The sequence below is a fragment of the Quercus suber genome, unplaced genomic scaffold (genome assembly GCF_002906115.3).
Source record: "Quercus suber isolate HL8 unplaced genomic scaffold, Cork oak 2.0 scaffold_787, whole genome shotgun sequence".
Classification (NCBI taxonomy): Eukaryota; Viridiplantae; Streptophyta; class Magnoliopsida; order Fagales; family Fagaceae; genus Quercus; species Quercus suber.
This window is the reverse complement of record NW_027070223.1, coordinates 224235-244272: the sequence shown is the minus strand read 5'-3', so window position 1 is coordinate 244272 and position 20038 is coordinate 224235.

The following is a 20038-nucleotide window of genomic DNA, read 5'->3' as shown; positions in this document are numbered from 1 at the left end:
CACTTCAGATCATCCTAGAGAGGATTGATGGACTCAAAGAAGTTCAAAATGAGCATACTGATAGGATGGCAGTAATTCAAGATCAGCTCAGCGTACTTTCAGCCAAGTTTGACAGTCTTAACACCGAATAGTGACCCTTTGGCCATTCCGGTCAAAGAAGGGGAGAATTCATGAGGAGCAGCTCTTGAAGGGGAGTGCCATTTTGAGGGGGAGCATGTCATAAATAGCGTTTACTTTATGTTTAATGCTCTCTTTATGTTTTTGATACACAATGGTTAAAATGTTGGTTTAATGGTTTAAAACTCATGGTTTTGTTTAACTTTGAAACTTTGGTTTATTAATTCTTAAGATGTTATTAAGTTTTTATTCATGTCTGTACCTGTTGTTTTTGTAAGCTTTTAAGGTTTTTAGGTCTTTGTACCCATGCTATGTAGCTTTAGTACTTGATGTTAAATGTCATGCATTTTCTTTAAGTACACCACTCTTGTGCCCTTCTAGGATCTTGTTCCTAGATGCATATATGTTTTGTGCATTGGTTGAGTGTTGGACATGTAAATGATACTTTGCAAATAAACTTATTAGCTTGCATGTCCAGATGTTCATTCCTTGAGTGAATAAGCATTGTGATCACTAGTATACAGTGATTGTAGTTTTGGTCAAGTCATAGTTTATTGATTTATCCCATTTTGCTTGATCACATTGTGCTTGCTCCATATGCATTACAAATTTTTTCATACAATGAACTTATTGTGTTGTTGTGTTTCAGAAGATACTTGTTCTTATTGTTCAAGAGCTTGTTCTTATGGTTCAAGAGTTTCACAGATTCTAGAGTTAGGTGTGAGTGAGTTTACCAACTGTTCCCAACTCACGCGTTAAGTCTAGAGTTTTTTGTAGGGTTTTGTCACAGAATAGCCAAAGGGAGAGATTGTAAGGTTGAATTTAATCAACCATCTCGTTGGCTTTATTCCGTGCCAAATTGTTTGTAATTCAACACCTAGAAACCCTGTATTTAGGTGGGAATCGTCTAAGGGTAATGTGTGAGAGAGTGTGAAGAAATGCTCAAGATTGTGCAGTCAAGCAGAGACTCGCGACTGGATCTCACGGGTGACTTATGACTAGCAAGCTACCAGATAATGCACACGAGCGAAGCATGCAGAGATGCTAAACTGTCATGCTAGCTGTTGCACTACAGGACAAAAAGTCTAGACTAGCCATTCAGTTAGCTTGCGGCTTGAACTCGCGATTTAGTCAAGTCGTAAGGCCAAGTCGCCAGCCAGCTCTGTTTTGGAAAAACTATCTCTTCGTATATGCACATCTGTAAGAAGGCTATTTGGTGTTTTGGGAAGCAGTTAGGAAGGGACCAATGGTTATTGGTTGATGCTATGGGCTATAGTAGAATCTGGTAAGCTAAAGAAGACAAAGGTTCAGCGCAACCTCGTTGGAGCAAGAAGCTTGGAGGGCTTAGGTACACTGGGTAAATTAGGCTTGGAGGGTCTTTTGCTATTCATGTATCCCAACTTCATTCTTTAGTAGATTATTGACCGCTTAGAGGGCGGCGGAGAGGTTTTACGCTAAGGGGTTCGGTGTCCTCTTCGATAACACATCGTTGTGTTGTCCTTGTGTTTGCATCTCTCTTCCCTTAATCTTAGCCATTTAATTTCTGCTGTGGATGTGATTTTATTTGGTTTAGATTTTTTATCAATTCTGTTATAAGTTTATGTTCATTTTCCGCACTTGCATTATTTGATATTAAGCTTGAATTGGTAATTTGTAAATTGGGGGTCTAAACGTTCATAGTGTTTTACACGCTATTTAAACATTCATTTATCAATTCTGTTATTAGCTTATGTTCATTTTCCGCAAATATATTGCTTGACATTAAGCTTGAATTGATAATTTGTAAATTGGGGGTCTAAACGTTTATAGTGTTTTACACGCTATTTGAACATTCATTTATCAATTCTGTTATTAGCTTGTGTTCATTTTCCGCAAATATATTGCTTGACATTAAGCTTGAATTGATAATTTTGTAATTAGGGGTCTAAACGTTCATAGTGTTTACACGCTATTTGAACATTCAAATCCTCCAAAGGATATAAATCACATGATGAGGCCAATGATATAAATCTGCCAACAGGTAGAAATCACATGATGAGGCCAATGATATAAATTCGCCAATGGATATAAATCACATGACAAGGCAGTGATACAAGTCTACCAACAGATATAAATCACATGACAAAGCCAGTGATAAGGATCCCTAAACAGACATAAATCACATGACCTAGAATTTTTTTTAAAAAAAATCCTTAACCAAGTACATAACAACGTCGTCGACAACAGCCCTTAACCGATGTGTGTTGATCAAGGTAAGCACTAATTGTTCGATGAGTTGAAATGTTTAACAAAGCATTAGTTTATGATGAAATCAGGTTATCCTAAGAAAAAGGCTCATTCTGAGCAATGACCAAATATGGCCCACATGAGCCAAGTACGTAAAAATAAAATTTAGACATATAAACTAGATAGCAAAGCATACCATGACATTGTTTTAAAGCAGTTGTCCAAGCATACGAGAAGCAGTGTTCAAGACAAAGAAAACAGAAGCCCCAAAACAAATAGGGCACCCTATGGACGCAAGGGGTCGTTTCTTTTTGGAGTCGTCACCTAGTTTTTGCAATAGTCTAGGAACCATATATAGTGTCCTCCCAAGGAAGGACCATTGATCTTACTACCAGAAATATGGGTTTGGAGTTAAGGTATGGTCTTGGAAAGGTGTTAGGCACACAAAACCGCCCAATCCTAAGGTTGGCTTCCTCTCACTGTGTCTTATGACTTAACCCTATTAAAGGCACATTCAACATTGCATCTATACTCACACAAACGCTAGCATACATCTAACAATCAACATGACATCAATCATCCCAAAATCTAATCTTATCTATCATGGCATAACATAAGCCAAGCATATATCTATCTCATCTCATCCAAGGCAACAAACATATCACAATACAATAGCATCAACAAGGCATTAACATTAAGCATATCCCAAACATCCAAGCATAACATCATGGTATTAGCCAAGCATATTCATCATGTTCATAAACCATATCATGCTTATAATCCCAATTAAATGCATGTTCATGTAATTATGCATGACTTACCTCACTTACCTCATAGCACCACAGCACTACAGCACCTATGCATCAATGCATGTTCATGTGATTCAACCAAGATAAAAACCCTAATTATCAATTCAACAATCAAAGCATGAGAAACATGTTATTCTACTAACACTAGGCCTAAACATGTGAAAACTAAACTTAACTAGACTTAGGGTCCGTTTGAATACAAATTATTTTGTTGAAAATTGAAAACTGAAAATTGAAAACATTGTAGCCAAATAATTTTTAAATATGTGAACAATTATTGTCCACTCTTTTTTTATTGTTCATATGCCTTGGTGCACTATTCATGTTCCATGAACAATGCACTAGGCGTTCGTCTTTAAAAAAAAGCTAAAAATGTAGACGCGCAACGCAGATGCACAATCCAAACTGGGCTTTAAACAGAGGATTTAGAAATAAGCAAAACAAACAAAATAGTAAAAATCCTAAATCTACATTTCTAGGCACAAGTATGCATACGCATACATGAGTATGCATATGCATGCCTCTAGTATGCGTTCGCATACTTAAGTACGCACACGCATACATGCCCAGAAACGCATTTTTAAAGCAAGCAACAAAATAACAATCAAACCAAACTTAACATGATTCTAATATAAAACTAGACAACCTAAATTAACAACAAAGATATTAGAAATAAACAAAACAAAATATATTCCTAAACATGCATTGGATCTAACAACAAACACGAATAACACTTAAGACATCAAAACATATTCATCAATATATCAAATCATATCAACTTTCCAATCAAAACATGATGAGACAAAACAAAATAAAATCAAACAAAACAAAACATATTTCTAAGCATGAATAACATATAAATTAACTAAGAACAACAAAACACAAATCATAAAAGAATCAAATTAAGGAAAAGCCATGAAGAGAGACTCAACTTGTTATGGAATACATACTTGATTGATATTTAACCAGCCCCTCAGTGCATGTACAAAAGGATTCAATGAGATATCAAGGTAAAAGAAGATTTCAATAGTTTATAGGTAATCACAACTCAAAAACAAGATTAGTTTTGAAAAGGGTTTTGAGAAATCAAATTGGGAAAATAGTTTTTGCCTTATAACTAGTTAAAGAGAGGTTTTTAATTCGTAAAAATGAGCAAAGGTGTTGTGCCTGTGTTTTAGAAAAGAGAATTAGGGTTTTAGAGAAGATGGAGGCTAAAAAATGGCTTTCTGTAGCTAAGGTTTTGATTGGAAGCATAAGATGATTATTTATAAGTTAAAATTAGGGTTTTCAGTCTTTTTAATGATCCCTGGACATTCTCAAGGGTCCATGGGCCGGCTTACATCAAAACATTATGCTTTAGGCCTTTAAAATGAAGTTTTAAAATCCAGAAAATCGGACTGCCCAGTTGGCCCAACATCAAATAGCCATAACTCTCTCAATTTAGGCTCAAATTTGGCAAAATTTATTTTCAAATTTAGACCCAGGATGTTTACTTTTCAATGAGATAAACCTTACTAAAAACTTAACAATGAGTAAAGGTCATTTTTCAGCATCGTTTTCAAAGCGATTTGAGCACTTTTAAGTTATGATTACTTCCAAACTATCAAAATAAATTCAATTACCTTTTGTAGACATGTCAAGCTCATCATTGGGACCGGGGACTAAAGTTTATTAATCGGGTACAAAATGAGGTGTCTACAAATGCTCTTCCTTTGGCTATACGTACTTCACAAGTGTAGTCAAAAGCTTGAAGAGACGAACCATTTTGTAGGTTAATAAACTTTAAGTCAACAAACACACATAACACAAACATGCAAGCAAACAAGCAAACATGGGGCGTGGGTGCAAAATTCAATTACTGGATTCTATGAGTCCCTATTGTCCCTGGTTTGTTATCTAGAACCTTAGGTAAAGGGGAAAAACAAAAAGCGGCTACTATCCTAAGCCAAAAAGAAAACTCGTCATATCATTGTACCATGTTATCATCACATCAACAACAAATCATGAACACAATAAGAATGGCTACTACCCTAAGCCGGCAAAAACACATCATAAACACAACAAGAATGGCTACTATCTTAAGCCAATAGAAACACATCAACACATCATAGACACCTCATAAACACAACATCAATCATCAAAGATCCTAAGTTTGCTATCTTGAACTTAGAATCAAAGAAACACAACAAGAATGGCTACTACTCTAAGCCAAACTCACACATAACACATCACACATCATGTTTTCAACATATCATCACAACATTAAAACACATCAACACAAAATCATAAACATATACACATCAACACAACATCATATTATCATTATAGGTTCAAGAGACTCAACATCAGACATCAGGGAATTCATCATTCAAGACACATCCTTTATTTCCAAAAGAATTCATTATTTAAAGAAAATCAACATTATTCAAATCCATCCGTTTCAAAAACTTTCTTCCATTTTTGAAATCTCTCTTAGATTTTTGAAATTAGAGATCTTTTCTTTTGAAATTCTCCTTAGACTCTTGAAATTCTTGATTTTCTTCTCACATGCCAATCTCTCACTTGGATTTTTGAATCTTTCTTTTGAACTTTGAATCTTTTAGATTTTTCACAACGATTAGGTCACATCAACACAATGAGTCACATCAGGTTAGGTCCAAACACATCAGGATCGAACCAAGGCACAACAGGTCACATCAGGTTTGATCCAAACACATCAGGACAAAACCAATCACAACACTTCACATAAGGTTTGGTCCAAACAAATTAGGATAGAACCAATCACAACGTTTCACATTAGGTTTGGTCCAAACACATCAAGACAGAACCAATCACAGCTACTCACATCAGGTTAGGTCCGAACACATCAGGACTGAACCAATCACAACATATCACATCATTCCTCTTAATCTTCTCTTCGGTTTTTTTTTTCACCATTTTTTTCTTCTCTTTTCATGATTTATTTTTCTCTTCTCATCTTTTCTTCTTTTTTTGTATTTTTTTTCCCTCTTCCATCTTCTTTTATTTTATTCTCTCTCTTCTCATTTTCATCTCCATCCTTTCTTTCTCTTCTCTCATTTTCCAATTCCTCATTTCTTTTTGGATCTTCATCTTTCATTTTTTTTTTCTTTTTTCTTTATTTTCAACATCTCGCATATTTTTTTTTTTTAAATTTCTTTCCCATTTTTTTTGGACTTCTAAAAATTATTTTCCTTTTAGGCCATTAACAAGGAAGAGTTTGATTAAGCCATGGGTTCATTGCATTCTTTTCTTTTTATGGGGGCACATATTTATTCAAACAAATCATTCATTCATTTTTATTTTATACACCTTTTGTCTTTGGATGACCATCAATTCCCTAGAATTTCTAACACCTCTAGACAAAGATCAAAGATAGTTGGAAGAGACTCTAGATCAAAGAAGTTCTAAACATGACACGAGTTTTGAGGCAAATGAATATTTATGAATACAACAAGTTGAAAGCAACTCTAAACTAAAGAAGCTTCAAGCATGACAAGAGTTTAGAGATAGTAAAGCACAACATGGTTTGAATGCAAAAAAGACCTTGAATAAAGGATGTAAAGAAACAAGGGATCATGGATCCATATGATTTTGCATATCAATGTATATTCTCTTTGAACTAGTTTTTCATGAATTACCCACCTTCTTCAATGATTAGCCCAAACATGAATTTAAAATTCAATCATCTCCAGGTGACTTAATCACTGTCTTTGTTTGAACATGCACATCCCACTTCTCTCATTTCTCTCTTCATATATTCTCTTAAATCAACTCATCTCTCACGTATGATCACTTTTCTCCTCATCATGATTGCTCCCCTAGCTTGAAGTAAGTTCACCATTTTCCTTGTGGCTCTTATTCACTTCTTTTCAAAATGCCCTAACTTTTTCCTAGGTTGCCCTTTCAGGTTTTCAGCCTAGCGGGCCTCTCTTCTTTCTTTTTGTTATTTCTTTTTTCTTTTATTTATTTATTTTTTTCACTACTAAACCTAGGTTTTCCAAAATTTGTAAGACTAAATAATCTCAACTGATCAAAAAGGACTTGTTTATGGACCGTAACGAGGCCAAGATTCTAAGGCTTAAGAAAGAAAGGGTATTTAAGATTCACATTCAAATTTATTTTTAGGGTATCCTAATTGCCAATGGTTACTACTCATCTCATGCTTGCACCATTCTCCTCCTCCTCATCCATTCTTTCCTTGTACCTTTTGATTCTCATCTCCATTTTCATTTTCTTATCTTTTTTTTTTTTTTCCCTTTTTCTTTTTCCATGCCCCTTGTTGGGGAAAGGGCATCCTTTCATTTATAAATCATCCTCACATCCCTCTATCATTCATCCACAAAACTTACCCTTAGTATAGAGTTGATCCTTTCCAATATTAGAGTATGCCCCTAGTGTTAAGGGTAACCCTTTCAAATCACCATCTCTTAAGAACATGCCCCTAGTGTAGGGGGTAATCTCTTGGCATGGCTATAAAGAAGAAATTCATATAGGCTCAACAGGGTTAGCAAGTGGAAACAATTTCACATTGTAACAAAGGGTAGTAGAAAGATGGCTTATCATCCTTTCAACCTTTATTGCTTAGCCTTTTCAGACCTAGGTTGACCATTTCACTTATCAAGTTCGCATCATTGTAGTGTCATCCATACCAAAAAAAAATCATTCAATCAATTGTTCTTTCCTATCTTTGAACTCACTCATGTCTTGTGCTTTGAGGAATCTCTCATCACTTATTCTTGTGTACTCTCTCACTTGATCGAAGTCTTTTTTATTTCTCTCTTCACCCTCTTTATCACTTTCATGCTTGCTCTTTATGACCAAATGAACTAGGACAATCTTTTCTTTTGATTCCTTTATTTGGATTTACTAGTGTTTTAGGTTTAATGATTCATTCATTTCAAAACTAGCAAAAAGAGATCACATGATACACTTCACATTTTAATGACCAACTTTATTGAAAGTGAAATAACATTGATTTGAGAATTCAAAGGAACATGACTCAACAAAGACTCAATAGCACAACAAAGGGAAATACTCAACAACACAACATTGTAAAAGACTCTAATAGACTTGACAAATTGAAGATACGACAATTGAAAAAGATTCAACAAAATGGCTCATCCTTAAGCAAAGGTATTCTCATGGGCTAAATCTCTTAAGCACACCCCTTCATTCGATCTTGCTTCATCTATGGAATCTTGACTTAGCAATCACCCCACCATCAATCAAGTCTTGAATCTCATGCTTCAACTTAAAGCAATTATTTGTCTTGTGTCCTAGCTTTCGATGAAAAGCACAATACTCATTCATGTTCCAAGTGCTTGGGATTGGAACTGGAAGGTGTCTTTGAAAATAACTTTCTTTCTTTCTTTCTTTTGGCTTGCCAAAAACATTCTTGGCTTGTGGGCCATGTATTTCTTCAAGCCTTTGTAGTCGAGTGCTTATAAGGAAAAGCCATGAAGAGAGACTCACCTTGTTATGGAATACAAACTTGATTGATATTTAACTGGCCTCTTCAGTGCCGATACATAAAGATTCAATGAGATATCAAGGTAAAAGAAGATTTCAATAGTTTATAGGTAATCACAACTCAAAAACAAGATTAGTTTTGAAAAGGGGTTTGAGAAATCAAATTAGGAAAATAGTTTTTGCCTTAAAACTAGTTAAAGAAGGTTTTTAATTTGTAAAAACATGCAAACGTGTTCTGTGTGTGTATTAGAAAAGAGAATTAGGGCTTTAGAGAAGATGGAGGCTAAAAAATGGCTCTCTCTAACTAGGGTTTTGATTGGAGGCATAAGATGAGTATTTATAAGTTAAAATTAGGGGTTTTAGACTTTTTAATGATCCTTGGACGTTCTCAAGGGTCCATGGGCCGGCCCACATCAAAACATTATGCTTTGGGCCCTTAAAATGAAGTTTTAAAACCCAGAAAATTGGACTGCCTAGTTGGCCCAATTTCAAACTGCCATAACTCACTCAATTTAAGCTCACATTAGGTAAAATTTGTATTCAAATTAAGGCCCGGGATGTCTAATTTCCAATGAGACAAACCTTACTAAAAGATTATTTGTGGATCAAAAGTTATGTCCAAAAAAGTAAGTAAATGTCACTTTTCAACAAGCGATTTGAGCACTTTTGAGTTGTGATTACTTCCAAACTATCAAAAAATGGCTCTCTGATCATTGGGACTAGGGACTAAAGTTTATTAACCGGGTATAAAATGAGATGTCTACACACCCAAACAGAAAAAAAAAAAGCATGTATATAAAGTTCAAACGATAGGGACATCTCCAGCAACCGCACCCTCATCACCAGCAACCTCAAGTGCAACCCCCTCAACAGCATTAGCCTCCTTGGCTTCCATCTCCTTATCCACAACTTCAAAGTCCAAGCCTTCCAGGTCTATTCCAGGTTTGTGCTTTGTCAGGCACCTCCTCAAAAACTCAAAGCCCTTGAAGTGCCAACTAAGCAGAATGCCATTGTACTCGTCTGTAAGCTGAAAGGCCTGCATAGCATTATCCCTGACCCCAAAAACCTAACAGTTGGCTGCCTGAAGTTGCTCGTCCTTTTGCTCCATCAGTAGCTTCTCTGCCCTGAGATCGCTAATCAAGGCTTCATGGCTCCCATTGTCCATGGCTGTTATCAACTATTTCCTTAGCTTAGAGTTTTCAAGCTCTAGAGCATCCACCTTGGAACTGGCCATGACGATGTTTTCTTCATTGGTCAGGTACTTGGTGGTAATGCGAATTGTTTCTCGCAAAACTTGGTAAAACAGGAACGAGGTAAGAATCACCTTTAAAAAAAGGAAACAAAGAAAATGCAATGCAAACTTCAACAGAAATGAGTTTGGACCAAAGAGTACATGGACGAGCTTGTGAATGTGATGATTCTCCAACTCATGAGAAGGAATAGTAGATAAACTCTTTAGCTTGTCAGGGGTAATGACGTTGTGGGCTCTCCCCAAGGCAGTTGCTGCATCATCCTAGAAACTAGAGTTAGCCTTGCTTTTTCCCTTATTGCTGCCACGCGTTCTCTTTGGGCAGGGAGTGATCTCCTCAATAAAAACAGTAGGAGAAGCCGCCTTAGGCTCAGAAGCAACCAAAGTGGATGCAGTTGTCTCGACAACCTCTTTCATCACCCTGGGCCTCTTCTAGCTTATGTTGGATAGTGGCTCGTTCTTCCTAGCCCTCAACCTAGCATACATTTCCTAGTTGAATTTGGTCATCATCTCTATAACGAAAACCATAAAGGAAAATCAGCACAAGCCAACACAAATATGAATATGTCCTCATAAGAAACTTATTTTTCTCTTCTCTAGCTATAGCACGAAGAATGAAATGGGAAGATTTAGGACCCAGGAAATGACGAGCTAAGGTCTGAGGATTGATCAATTCGTCCAAATCCTTGATGGTCTTTGTGTAGTCCAAAGCCTCCTTGACGTGTCCTTTGTACCTACTTTTCAACTTTGGATGAACTTCAGCGACAAAAAAGAGAAGGGAAGAGAGTTCGATTTGAGACTAGACGATATAAAAAGAAATCTTTCATAAAAAATGGTTCACAAAAGACGACACACCAAGCTTAGGGATCCCCCACCTACACTGCAATCTAGGAACATCACCCCAAAAGTCGTTCAAAAGAGTTTCCCAACCATCACCAGACATGAAAAAGTATTTGGATTTCGAGTAACAAAATGACGAAGGGAGCTTAACAATAAGTCTGGCTTTCCTATCCCAAGGTACAAGCTTGTAATACCCAAATTCTTTCGATTCCTTTAAATGATACAGGAACACAAATTCATCCAAACAAATCATATCCCCCTCAGTCACAATCATCCATATCGATTTTGACCAAAACTGAGGTAGGCAGAGGTGAACAAGATCTCATCTGATGGGATTGACGAACTCTTCTACTCAGATGAACTAATCAGACATCTCCGTCCACATCTTTGCATCATTGACTATAATATGCGGAAAAAAAAAAGATTTAAAAGGAGGGATATTTAAGTAAATTTTTTTGTTGGGCCAATTTTATAATTTATAATTATAAGGGAGTTTTTAGAAAATAAGGTTGAAACCCTAGCTATATATAGTCTAATTTAAGTCAGCATATAATGACAGATGTTTTGAGGGAGGATATTTCTCAAAATATTCAAGTAGAGAAGGTTTGACTGCACAATTGAGGTAAAAGCCTAAGAGTCTCTTTCTTGTCAAATCTAAGCTTTATTTGGAATTAAAGTATTTTTTTTATATGAGCATTTTGGCCAATAGTGAGACCATTTTTTTTTTTTAAATCCAATGAGTATGATGATGTAAACGAAGAAGGAATTAGATCTATTTTCCCTGTGCCGGTGTTACATTAACTGTTAAGCGCTGCACAGGTTTACCGAATTGAGTTTTGGTGAATAGCAAAAAGTTATGGTGTAGGCTGGTAGTGTGATAAATTACAAAGGTAAAATATATATGTCAAATAGTTTTTTTTCTATAAAAGCATGTCAGGAGCTTGATTCTGGTTTGATATGGTGTGTTTCTTAGTTTTGTCCTCACGCCAAAAGAGAACTAGGGTCGGCGGTAGTGACAGGAAAGAAAAAAAAAATTATATGTATATATATACATATGATAAATGGAATTACCACCTTGACAAAGCAATGCTAGCACCTTTCCTTTATTGTTATTATAATTATTATTTATTTGTTTATTTGGTTGGTTGAGGCGTATAGGGGAAGTCAGTAGGTCTGACATAAGTGATCAAATATATATATATATATATACACACACATATATCAACTCACGAATAGAAGATTAGGTGATGTACTTTTGACCCTTTTTGCCTATAGGTATGGTGTAACTATAGACTTGATCCCTAAGAACAATTAATGGCAGAAAATAAAGAGAACAAAAATATTGTAATTATGTGGGATTTTGGTGTGAGTTGATAGGCAGTTATTAGTTATTTTTAATAGTCTCTCTTTTAGTCGGGTACCGTTATAAGTTTTTCTTGAATTATCTGATTATTGAGAATAGTGCTTGAAAATTGTTTAGGTGTGAAAGTTCGAAATGCATGTAAAACACTTTTGAACGTTTAGACCCAAAATTACAAAATATCAATTCAAGCTTATTATCAAATAATTAATGTGTAGAACATGAACATAAGCCAAACACAGAATTGATAAACAATCTAAGGCAATTATAATCACATCCAAAACAGAAAATAAAAGGCAAAGATAAAGGAAGAGAGAAGCAAACACAAGGACAACACACGATGTGTTATCGAAGAGGAAACCGAAGCCCTCGGCGTAAAACCTCTCCGCCGCCCTCCAAGCGGTAAATAATCTACTAAAGAATGTAGTTGGGATACATAAACAACAGAAGACCCTCCAAGCCTAATCTACCCAGTGTACCTAAGCCCTCCAAGTTTCTTGCTCCAACGAGGTTGCACTGAACCTATTTCTTCTCTAACTTACTGGATTCCGCTACTAAACCAGAGCATCAACCAATAGTCATTGGTCCCTTCCAAACTGCTTCCCTTAGCACCAAATGTACCTTCTCACAGACGTGGGTGTGATGAGAAAAGGATTTAATCAATAGCCTCTCAAGGATGTATCAATGGAGAGGAAGAGAGTAGAGGAATTTGTAGAGTCTCTTAGTGAAGATTGGGGATGAGGCAATCTTGTTTTTCTCTAGGGTTTCTCTCACAAAATTTTCTCTAGAAGCTCTCTTGATTTCATGGGTATAAGGGTTTATATATACTGGTGTGTGTTTGGAATACGAAGAGTCAGTTTTTGCCAAACAGGGTAACTTGGCAGCTTGACCTCGCTGCTTGTCCAAGTCGCGTGTTCAAGTCGCGAGGTAACAGCCTGGCCAGCCTGAGACTTTTGTCCTGTAGTACGACAGCTGGCGCGACCCTTCAGCTCTCCTATGTGCTTCTCACATGCCTGCAGTTGGCGGCTTGCCAGTTGCGAGTCAGCCGTGAGTCCTAACCACGAAACTCTGCTTCTTTGCACAAACTTGAGCTTTTCTTCACACTCTCTTCATACACTATCCTTACATGAATCCCACCTAAATACAGGGTTACTAAGTGCTAAATTACAAGCAAATTGGCACGGAATAAAGCCAACAAGATGGTTGATAAATTTCAACCTTACAATCTCCCCCTTTTGCTATTCCGTGAAAAATCCCTAAAACAAAATCCAGACTTAACGCGTGAGTTGGGAATAGTTGGAAAACTCACTCACACCTAACTCTAGAATCTGTGAAGCTTTTGAACCATAAAAACAAGAACTCCTGTAACACAACAACACAATAAGTTCATTGTATGCAGAAAACTTGTAATGCATATAGAGCAAGCACAATGCGATCAAGCACAATGGAATAAAGCAGTAAACCGTGGCAAGACCAAAACAAGCAATCACAATAAACAAGTGATCACAATGCTCATTCACACTTGAAATGAACATTCGGACATTCAAGCTGACAAACACAAGGTAAATCACTTGAATGACCGACATTCAACCATTGCATATTACATGAAGTATATGCATCTAGGAATAAAGTCCTATAAGGGCATAAGAGTGACAGTACTTAGAAGGAAATGCAAAACACTTAGTTATAAGTACTGATTTAACAAGACACAAAGGTTGCATAAAGCATGGTACAAACCACAAAGGCCCACAAGTGCAAAGAAACAACCCTAAAAACTTACAAAAGCAATATGGGTACAAACCATAAATATAAACCTTAAAACCTACAAAGGTAGCAGGTGCAAACCAACACATAAAGTAAGATATGTTGAATAAACATCATAATATATACTGAGTAACTTCTGAAATAAAAGAAAGGTTATACCAAAGAGCCACAAGTTAAACAAAGAACCACAAGTTAAACAAAAACAAGAGTATAATTATAATAACTCCCCCTTTCACTATGCTTTCTATCACCCTATCTATCTCCCCCTTTCTATGTGCATCTCCCCCTTTTTGTCAAGAATAGCTAAAGGCTATCTTCAAGCTTTTGTTGCATAGCATCTAACTGAGTCTCGATAGTTGTGAGTCGCATTTGAGTTTGATTGTGAAAAGAGTTGAGAAGCCGTTCTAGATTAGAAATCCAATGAAACACATTCTCGATGAAGTAACTTTGCTTGGGCATTTGAAATCCACAGACGGAGTCCCAGTTGATTGAACAGAAGTAGCTGTAGCATGAGCAGATGGAGATGCATGTGTGGATGGCTCACTCTTAGGTTTCTTGGAGGAGTGACTCTTGCTTGCTTAGAGAGAGTACTAGGATCTTGGTCAAGGACGAGGCAAGAGTCTCTCATCTGATGAAGGACTAACCCCTTCACTAAGAACAATCTTCATGACTAGACTGCAGAATCGAAGAATTGTTCGTGTTGCTGAACGGGCCGATGTTTTCCCAATGATTTGGAATATATGAGCACAGATGTCAATCGGTGCACCAGTAATGAGGTCACACAGGAATTTAGCCCTTCTAAGATTGATGAAGGTTGTATTTGATAGTGGGTAGGGATTGGAAAACATGATCAGTTTTAAAGTTGTCAGTTCAGGTGAAAACAATACAGTGCTTATAGATGATCCTGTGCTTCCCACTTCATGTTCATTCCCAAGAACATAAAGGATGTCTTGTGCCTGAAGTTCCTAGTCATCGTATGGAGTTCGATTCACATTTTTTGGTCTAGTGATGTGAAGAATCTTAGCAATGTAGTTTGCATTTATGGAAAATTATTTTCCTCGTACCCAGCATTTCAACTCGACTCTTGTGTATCTGGCATTTGAAAAGAATTCCTTGACCAATTCTTTAGATGGATCCTTAAAATTTCCAAATAGATCAGCCCAATCTCTTTCTTCAAAAATCTTAAGGATAAATGTTGTCCCTAGTGTGTCAAATCTGACAACTCTTTCCACAATGGCAGAAGACTCTTTAAAGATGTTTGTGTAGGTCTTTGAGTCAATAGAAGTCCTGAATCTCTCAATGGTGGAGTCCTTGGATGACTTAGACGATAATCGTGTCCGTTTAGCAACCGGGGTTGACGAATCATCAGTTACAATGCCTTTGCCTCTAGATGAACAACGAGTTATCTGCAGCAAAGCTGACACACAGAAAAGAACCAAAATACAATACCACAAGGAGCAAACATCAGATTAATTAGTTTCAGTTATAAGTCAGTTAAAAAAAAATGTACCCAGAATAGAGCAAATGACAAAGAAACATGATATGATGAACACCCAAATGCAGCAGCATACACAAGATATAGAGAGTGAAAAACAACACAATGCTATCCACACAATACTCATATAAATTGATAAACCCAAAAACCACATTCAGAGAGAAACACTGAAAAACCCCCAAACCCATATGCCCAAAGAGAAATGACCCTATCAAAGACAATGCATAGACCAAAGACAAGCAACCTGAAGCATTAACAAGATACTTAGACAACTCAGCAACAAGAGAAAACAACCCCAAACAATCAAACCCAACATTTTAGGCAAACCCATGTTTGAACACAATATATCGCAGAACACAAATGCAACATACAAAACAAGAAACTAAACATCAAAACATTAAGAATGAAGTAAAGGACGGAAAAACCATACCTTTTTCTTGGTGTTTGATGAAGACATGATGCAAAAATAGAATCTTTTATAGTGAGACTCGGAGTGTTTGAGAGAGAGAAATAAAGAAGACAATGAACAGTCACTGATATTCGAGGGAAAAATTGAAAAACAATTTTTAAAACTATCCATAAAACGCAAAACACGCGTTTTTTGCAACTTAGTTAAGTCGCCAGGGTAAGCCACGAAACACTGTAAAGGCCAAGATTTTCAAAAAATCTTCTAAGTGTTTTTCATGACTGGAAGGTCTACCCGCGAGATAGTTGCCAGGGGAGCCGCGAAAATCTCTATGTACCCCTCGTGACTGGACCTTTCACTCACAAACAAGTCGCCACACTGAGCCGCGAAAACCACAAAAACTCAAATTTTTGAAAAAATTTCTAAGTCTTTTTCGCGACTGCAACCTTGACTCGCTAGTTATTCGCGAAAAATCTTGGAGTAAGCTCGCGGCTTGGGCATGCGACTGGACCTACCCGCGACTGAGTCGCCAAAACAGGGCAACACTGTTTTTGAAATTTTTGACAATTTTGTGAAAACAAAATACTTTCCAAAAACAAAATAAAACACTCAAAAATCTTTTTGTGTTTGATCAGCACAGATTGAGCTTGTGAAAACACATTTAAACAAGTACATTCACACAAATGAATACAGCATTCATTGAACATAGACTTGTGTGTTGTGTGTGAATATCAAAAGTGAGATAGTCCTTAGTCTAATGTGAAGTTTCAATGATCAATTCAATCAAGGCATACACAACTAGCACTAAATAATGTGACCCATCTCAATTATAGAAATGTGCATATATGATCTCCCACAAAAACTTGAGTACATTTCTTTGAAGCTTTTTATTTGGCTCCATTTTCAACATAACATTCGATCTTTTTGAATAAACATATCTCATTGTGAGATAGATGCTTGAAATTTTCAATATTTCGAATTGATGAGTTAGCCTTTGGCTTTTTGGATATCAAACATTTTATTTTGGTCGCTTTCCCTTTTTCCTAGTCAAATACTAGTATGTGCGACAGGCTTTTGCAGCTCAATATCTCTTTTCATTTGGAGATTTACATTTGGTGAGCTCTTTAACTAAAAGCAATAAAAATAAAAGTGGGAAGATATATAGACACAAGTCTATGCATGTCTCAAGATCAACAAAACTAGTCACTAATCATTCATGACAAGGTTGAAGATCTATTTACAACGGTCACAAAGATTTCATAACAGACAAGCTAAGCTCGTTAAATGCACAAAGCCATTAGTACAAAGGTACAAGGCAAAACATGCATTGAGACAACACTCAACAAAATTTATCAAACTTTTGGATTTTCTACTTTTTATGTGTTTTTGGATTTTTGACATAAAAGTAATAAAAGATTGATCAAAGACAATGTAAAAACATTTTAAAGCAAAAAAAATAATCACGCAACAACTTAAAACAAACAGAAGCATAAGGCAAACAACCAAACATATTCACAAGGCATAGGAAGAATTGATGCATGGACATGTTATGATGCTTATGCATGAGTATCCTTTGTCACCCACACATCACGTGCGTTTGGGGTGATATCCTTTGCGGATTGGGTACGAGAGTTTGGACTATCAAACCTTCGTGTGAAGCTTTCCAAGCAATTTATGAAGGCACCAGTCATCTTCATCATGTCCATTATTTCGGGATCACGGTTTTGACTTCTTGGTTGTTCACCACCCCAAGATCTCTCATCATTTCTCCTTCCTCATGATCGAGGAGTGCTTGCATTGTTTAATACTCTCAGCTTATGACAGTTGGTCTAGTATGTCCTTGCATTCTGCAATAGTGACAGAGATAGTTCGTTCTAGGACCCTGCTATGATCTTGGAAGTGATCTTCCTCTAGCTCCATATCTGGATTCTGATTAACTATGGGACTTATTGAACTCCCATTGATCAGCCACATTTTTTATCTTTTCAGCCTTAATTTTCTCAGGAATAGACTTATTTACAATCATCTCTTTAGCCTTTACAAACTTCACTTCTTTGACGACATTGGCTGATGAGCTACTCCTACCAGTGTAACCCAACTCGGACTTGTTTGAGGAAGGTTTTTGAGATGAAATAACATCTTCTAACTTCTGGGAGGAGACTCTCTCTATCTTGGCATGAGCTTGCACTGCCTTTTGCTCAAGAAATCTCACTTTTGTGTAAGCTTCTGATAGCTCACCATTTAGTGTTTCAATCTCACACTTCGCCTCCTTGTATTGTGTCAAAAGACTTTTGTAATCTTCCTCAACCTTCTTCATCTTCTTAATGGCTGCATTAGTAACTTTAGCATATTCACCAGTCTTCTCAACGAGTGAGTTGTAAGTCTCTTGCAATCCCACTACTTCTCCTACTTCCTCATCTTCAGACTCCTCAATTATTCCAATAGACTCCAATCAGAATGCTCCCCAAGCTCATTCACAAGTATGCCCAAATCATCTGAGGACTCCACATGTGCAATGGTCATGAATGCGGAGTAGTTTCCTTCTCTGTCACAACTTTCTTCAGAATCAAAACTCGAAGAGTCTGTATCACTCAGAGTTGTGGCATACGCCTTGCCATTCCCTCTCAAGAAATTAGGACACTCCTTCTTGAGATGTCCATGACCATTACATTCATAACACACAATGTTCGAAGGAGATTGAAAATCCTTCCCTTCTTTCCTTGTAAATTCTTTCCTATCACCTCTCGAAGATAAAAATTTCCCTTTGTTGAAAGGTTTCCCACTGTTCTTCACCTTCAAAAACTTACAGAAGTTTTTCGCAAGATATGCTACTTCTTTCTCCACTCCATCTTCTTCGGAAGGATCATCCATTATTTCAGTGATGGTTTTGAGAGCAAGCGATTTACTCGTCTTGTAGGAAGGCAGTCCCAGTTCATATGTTTGGAAAGACCCAATCTGCTCCTGAATTTTGATCTCATCCAATTCTTTACTCTCTTCTATGGCTGTGACTTTTGCTCTAAAGCTTTTAGGCAAGGATCTCAAAATTTTTCTCACCACCTTAGTATCTTTAATCTTCTCACCAAGATTGAGCTTAGTTGTGACAATTTCGTTGAGCTTCCCATAGAATGAATCAAACGATTCATCTTCACCCAGCTTGAGCTCTCCAAACTTAGTGGTAAGCATTTGGAGTTTTGTGTCCTTCACCTTCTTAGTCCCCTGATAAGTTGTCTCCAAAATCTCCCAAGCTTCCTTGGCCACTGTCATGTGAGATATCCTATGGAATTCATCTAAAGACACACCACAGAAGATAGCATTTAAAGTTTTACTATTAGCATTGACTACCACAAGAGCTGCCTTATCCCAAGTAGATTTAGTAGCCTCCGGCCTAGTCTAACCTATTTCAACCGCATCCCACACGGTGTCATTAATAGAGCATAGAAATGCCCTCATTCTAACTTTCCAGAAGGCATAATTGTTAAATCAAAAAATAGTGGAACATTTAAGGATTGAGACCTATCCATCTCAAAAAGGGTCAAGGATCACACTCAGGTATTTAAACCACAGCGAGTGTACCCACTTTGATACCAATTAAAAGTTCAAAATGCGTGGAAAACACCTTTGAATGTTTAGACCCCAAATTATGAAATATCAATTCATGCTTATTATCAAACAATTAATGTGCGGAACATGAACATAAGCCAAACACAGAATTGATAAACAATCTAAGCCAATTATAATCACATCCATAACAGAAAATAAAAGGCAAAGATAAAGGAAGAGAGATGCAAATATAAGGACAACACGCGATGTCTTATCGAAGAGGAAACTGAAGCCTTCGGTGTAAAACCTCTCTGCCGCCCTCCAAGTGGTAAATAATCCACTAAAGAATGTAGTTGGGATACATGAACAGCAGAAGACCCTCCAAGCCTAATCTACCCAGTGTACCTAAGCCCTCCAAGCTTCTTGCTCCAACGAGGTTTCGCCGAACCTATTTTTTCTTTAGCTTACCGAATTTCGCTACTAAACCATAGCATCAACCAATAGTCATTGGTTCCTTCCAAACTACTTCCCTTAGCACCAAATGTACCTTCTCATAGACATGGGTGTGATAAGAAAAGGACTTGGTCAATAGCCTCTCAAGGATGTATCAATGGAGAGGAAGAGAGTAGAGAAATTTGTAAATTCTCTTACTGAAGATTGAGGATGAGATAATCTTGTTTTTCTCTAGGGTTTCTCTCACAAAATTATCTCTGGAAGCTCTCTTGATTTCGTGGGTATAAGG